This window comes from Camellia sinensis, chromosome 4 (assembly GCF_055761805.1).
Source record: "Camellia sinensis isolate YWXY chromosome 4, ASM5576180v1, whole genome shotgun sequence".
NCBI lineage: Eukaryota > Viridiplantae > Streptophyta > Magnoliopsida > Ericales > Theaceae > Camellia > Camellia sinensis.
The window spans coordinates 84,075,506-84,081,908 of record NC_138964.1 but is presented as its reverse complement, the minus strand read 5'-3'; positions in this window follow the sequence as shown (position 1 = coordinate 84,081,908).

Below are 6,403 nucleotides of genomic sequence, written 5' to 3'. Positions count from 1 at the left end.
GTCAACGACGAAGCTAGCTTGGAGAAATCTTTCACAAACCGACGGTAATACCCAGCTAATCCCAGAAAACTGCGGATCTCAAACACACTCTTAGGCTGTGCCCAATCTTGCACTGCCTCAACCTTGGATGTATCTACAGACACTCCTTCCCCGGATACCACATGGCCTAAGAATTTCACCTCTCCTAGCCATAACTCACACTTCCCAAACTTGGCATATAGCCTATGGGCTCTAAGCAACTCAAGCACCACTCTCAAGTGTTCCTCGTGCTCCTCCTCAGAAGGCGAATAGATAAGAATGTCGTCCACGAAAACGACTACAAAACGGTCTAAGAATTCCCGGAAGATCCAGTTCATCAAATCCATAAAGATTGCCGGTGCATTGGTAAGCCCGAATGGCATCACTAGAAACTCATAATGGCCATACCGCGTACGGAATGCCGTCTTTGGAATATCCTCCTCCCTGACCCTCAACTGGTGGTAACCCGATCTCAAGTCTATCTTAGAGAAACAACGGGAACCCTTCAACTGGTCAAACAAATCATCCATACGGGGCATAGGGTACTTATTCTTGACCGTAGCCCGATTTAACTTTCGGTAGTCTATACACAATCTCAAGGCACCATCTTTCTTTTTAGCAAAGAGGGTCGGTGCTCCCCACGGCGAAGCACTAGGGCGAACAAAACCCTTATCTAGCAATTCCTGGAGTTGGATTTTCAACTCACACAACTCGGCTGGGGCAAAACGATAAGGTGCCACAGAAATCGGCGCTGTGCCGAGCACTAAATCAATAGAGAACTCTATCTCTCGGTGAGGTGGCAAACTAACGAGATCCTCGGGAAAAACATCCGAATACTCACAAACCACCCTCGACAAAACAATCTGGGTCTCATCACACTCACCACTCATAAAGCTAGCAAGTAGACCACTAAGCTCATTCCGCCCTCGTGGACCATACATCGGTGGCAACACACTACCAACCTGATCCCCCAAGAAATGGAAACACTCCCCGCTCAAGGTACAAACCGTGACCCTTTGGCGGTAGCAATCAATAATAGCCCGGTATGACGATAGCCAGTCCATACCCAAAATAACATCAAAACCCTTAATGGGCATGACCATAAACGGAAAAGGAAGCCTATGGTCGGCGACCTCTATATCACAACCCCTAACACCTTGTTTCAAGATCAACTCACCACCGATAGGCGATACCACACATATAGGAGATGCTAACTGTGCTAACTCCAATTCCAAAACAGATGCAAATGCAGCAAATACAAAAGAATGAGATACACCCGTATCAATCAATACACTAGCAACCGAGTTGCAAAACAGAAAGGTACCTCTCACTACTGATGGAGCCGGTACTAGGTCCTGCGCGGTAACAGCATACACGTGCCCTGTAGGCCCCTGATCTACCTGCTCACCTCTAGGAGCAAAAGACTGCTGCACTGACTGGGATGACGAAGCTCCCGGATTGGCCCTTGAGGCCTGCACAGACTGAGCTAGCTGATAACTCTGCGTTTGCCTAGAACTAGACACTCCTGAAGTAGCACTAAACTGTGGGCAATACCTCTTCAGGTGCCCAGGCTGACCACACTGATAGCAAGACAAAGGCTGGCCCCTGTCCTGACTCTGGCCCTAAGGTCTAGCTGAAGAAGAAGCAGCTCGCTGACCCCCTCCCTTCTGCGGGCAAACCGAAGACTTGTGACCTAGCTGGCCACACGCAAAACAAGTCAAGCCTCCTTGACTACCTCTCCCAGAGCCCGTACTAGGCACTGGAAAGGTCGATCTAGCCACACCACCCTGAGACTGTTGAGGGTTAGAACCCCTCTGTCTCCTGCCGTCACCCTGACCATCATGGCTCCTCTTGGAGCCTCTCTGCCCCTCGTCTTTCTCCTGCATCATGAGCTCTATATGAGCTGCCGCATCCACCAAACGTCTATATTCCCTGATGAAAGATCCACCAACCCTCAACTTGAGGCCTCGCCTCAACTTCTGCTCAAACTCAAAGCAACGGCGTTCCTCGGACGCCACTAGTTCAGGTGCAAACCTGGATAGACTAGTAAAAGTAGCCTCAAACTTGGCCACTAACAAGCCCTGCTGTTTAAGCTGGCAAAACTGCTCCCTCAGCTTCTCCTTCGCAGCTGAATATAAAAATTTCTCCTAGAAAGCATTCACAAACGCCTCCCATGCACCACTAACACTGTCCTTCTCATACTTCCACCATTGACCCGCATCTCCCTTCAGCTGGAAGGATGCCAGGGTCACCTTCAAAGCCCCGTCCTCGATGCCCAGCATCTCAAACGTCTTCTCCATCTGTTCCAACCACTTGTCAGCCTTAAGTGGCTCCTTCGGATCCCCAACGAACTCGTCCGGGTTAGACCGGAAGAATTCCCTCTTCAAGAAAGAAGGCCCTGCCTTAGCAACCTGATTCTCAGCTCTGAGAATACCCAAAGCTCCCGCTATCTCTCGGGCCAAGGCACCCATAGCCTGCTGACCCGCTGGCTCGGCCACGTTGGCCTGACCAACTCCCTCCTGCACTGCCGGAACGTCATCCGGTAGAGGCACCTCCTGCCTACCATGCCTGCTACGCTTACCACGCCCTCGTCCTGACATCCTAATAAAGGTAACCAAGACTATTAGCACATTCACAAATGTGCCGAAGCTATAACACTTGCGTCCTAATGCATGGACAACTGTAATTCACTCCACGTAAGCACATAAACACATAAACACTTACGAATTTCATTTCCGGATAATGATAGTCCCGAGGCGTTACTAGAGTTCCGGTTAGAAACAACATTGATCAAGTGCTTTTCCAACAAGACTCCCAGAAACCCAAGGATCCAATCAACATCCTAGAAACTAAATCCCATACCCACATAGTCACATAAGCATGTTATCAATTAAGCACATAGCATATGACACTACATCTAAGTCTCTATCAAGCGAGACAAACCCATTGTGATCCTAATCACTTCCCACGTACCCAAAGTATTCGAACCCGGTACGTTCTGATACCAAGTTGTAACGCCCTCAAAAATATAACAATAAACCAACATTTTAGACATGTATTGATACAAAAGAAATCAACCATTTCTATTCATCAGAGTAATTCTTACAACTGTATTACATGTTAACAACAAAAGCAACTGCCCTATAGGCTTACAGCTTTCCAAGTTAACACTTGGTTACAAAAGAAGAGTACTAACTCAATACATATTAAGCCCTTGGCTTGAATTTACATGTAATACATCGAATAAACAAAAGGAAGAGTCTTCAACTCTCATCATCATCCAAGCTATGTCCTTGGAGGTAGCATACTACCTGTACCTGAAAATAACGTCCCATAAAGGGTGAGCCAACGCCCAGTAGAGATATGCTAAACACAGCATGAGCAATAACTAAGACATTAGCAATTGATAAATGTTCAATTTTCATAAACCAATTCATAACCCATTTCCATCTCATGACCACTACGTTCATGTTTCATTTCAGTTTCCATTTCTTATCAATTTCACAATTTACATCAATGGCTCAGAACCTGCCCAACTACTTATATGAGACAGTGGCTCATATTAAACATTTCTCATTATCACAATAGATAAACATGCTAGTTGTATCAACATCTCAACAGGTAAGCATACAAGCTGTACCCACATTTCAATAGATATGCATATTAGCTATATCAACACTTCCAATGACAAGCATATGAGCTGTATCAACACTTCCAATGACAAGCATATGAGCTGTATCAACACATTATCTGACAAGCATATGAGTTGTATCAGTGGAGTCCATCCCCTATCTCCTCCCAAACAACATTCGGTTTAGAGGTCCATCCCCTATCTTTCCCTAAATCGTGGAGTACATCCCCTATCTTCTCCCCCACACACACAATGCATATATACACAAAGGTCATACACACAATCAATCAATACATAACGTTAATGTATTCTATCAACTGCCATACTCTATGACATATCCAATTGATTAATTTTAGTTTGCCTAATCATCATGCATTGTCTACAACAATCAAAACTACCCTCCACTGGTAGCCCAAGCAATTATTTCTAAACAGATAATAAAAGCTCCAACAGATAAAATATCAATGTTTTCAAAAGTGAGCGATTTGTAAATCCAACTCCATCATTTCACAACATATTGAGCCAATTTCATTATTTCCAACTCAATTCCATAAGTTCACAATTTTCCCAAATTAATTATACCAATTAATTTTAAACAACAAATTAGGGCTTTTACCCCCAACTCTCGATATTAACCCAAAGGTTCCAATATCACCAACCGACAACAATATCATCATTTTGAAACCCAAAACACATATTATGAGCCCAAAATCATAAAACCCTCTTTAACACATTTTGAAACCCTAAGTCCCAAAATCAACCATTTAAACAATAGGCTCAAAATCTAGGTTAAAACCCATAAGAGTGAGTAGGAATCCCTACCTCAAAAGATGAGACCCAAAGAAGAAGATGGTGAAAACAAAGTTGCTCCAAACCACGAGCTCCTCGGATCAAAAGATAGCCCTCGACGATCAACAACCTTTTTGTAAAGACCAAAGGTGAGGAAAACACCCTAGCTAGATCAATATCTAGAGAGAAGGCAAGGTTTTAGAGAGAGAGAGGCTCTCAAATGGCCTTTTCGGAAAAGTAAGAGAGAGAAAGGATGAGAAAAAGTGATTTAAAACTGCCTCACAGTTGACTGATATACGACATTCCCGCTCGAGCGGAAAACACAACGCTCGAGCGTCAAGAACAAAAACTAGGTCCGCTCGAGCGCAAAAAGGTCCGCTCGAGCTCCAAGACACAAGAATAAAGTAAATCCGCTCGAGCGCGAAAACCAGTCCGCTCGAGCGTAGATTTCCCCCTCCCAGAACTTATACCCAAAGGTACCACCCGCTCAAGCGCCCAAGTACCCGCTCGAGTGCCACCGCTCGAGCGTAGAGAAACCCGCTCGTGCGTAAAAATCACACCTACAGAAGTTTAGCAGGGACACGAAAATACTGGGAGTGTGCAATCTCCGCTCGAGCGCAAGAAGACCCGCTCGAGCGGACCTCCTAAAAACTGGGCAACAAAGAATTGAAACCAAGGCCTAACTAACCTGTAACAACTCTGCTCAATACATCCTAAAACTCAATCAAGCGGAATTAAAGGATGACAACAAGATAGATACAACTACCATTATCACGGAACCGAGTCCGGAATACAACAAATCAGTAAAAGGACAACTGGGATCGCTATACTACTCCGGAAGGAAAGCGAAACCTTTATTAAGCGCCATGCTTTTCCGGCTCAAATACAGCGGGAAACGGACCCCAAGGCAACATTACAATCCATCAATTTCTTGAGTCATTGCTCATTATGAATTGTGGGCAAAGCCAACACATTCATTCATCATTTCCATTACTTATTAGCTCAATAACATGTACTCATTATGTTCCACAACATTCTCTAGTATTCATCAAGTCATTCGTTGTTACAATCCCAACAAAACCAATAACAACATTCATTATTTTTATCACAAAATTCATCCAATAACACATCAGCATATGGCGCATTTTTAGATGCATTCTCAATTCTTATATTCCAATGATCTTTTAACTTTTCCACATAATTATCAAGTCTTCATACTCAATTTCATACACAACAATCATCATAAATTATCCCCAATTAATTAATTTAATTACTCATCTTAATTTCTCCAACATAACCTTTCTATACAATAATTATTTTCCAACCATTATTCATCATTATTTGTTCTCATCTCTACAAAATGTAAACTTAATTTCATAAATCAAATGCCAATTGAAGCTTTCTTCATTCCCAATATAGATTTCATAACTAGGGTTAAACATAAATTAGGGCTTTTTACTATTTGACACAAAACCACATTCTCATGACCCTAACATTTTATATTTCACTTAAATCATCAATTCAAGTTCCATAAATTAAAAACCCTAGCTTCCTTCACATGTCGTTTTAAAAATCTCCTCAAAATGAGGGTTTTATGTAATAGAAATCATCACCCATCTATCCACAAGACAATATTGAAGAGAAGCAAGGAAAATCCCTACCTTTAGCAAAGAGAGAGAGAGAAACCCGAAATTTCAAATTCAACAAAAACACGATCTGCTTGGATAGATTGAAAGCCCTAGGCGTGCTCTTCGTTTTGATGTAAGGAACATGGGGTGAAAAGTGAAAGGAAGGGGATGATACTCAAGCTTGAAAGCTTGAAACCCACAACAATGATGGAAAAGAGGAAGAAGAGAAAGAAGGAGCAAGAGAGAATAATGAAAAAGTGAACCGAAAATGATTTTTAAATATGCTGAGTTCACACCCTTCGCTCAAGTGAAGGAAGATTGGCTCGAGCGAAGAAAA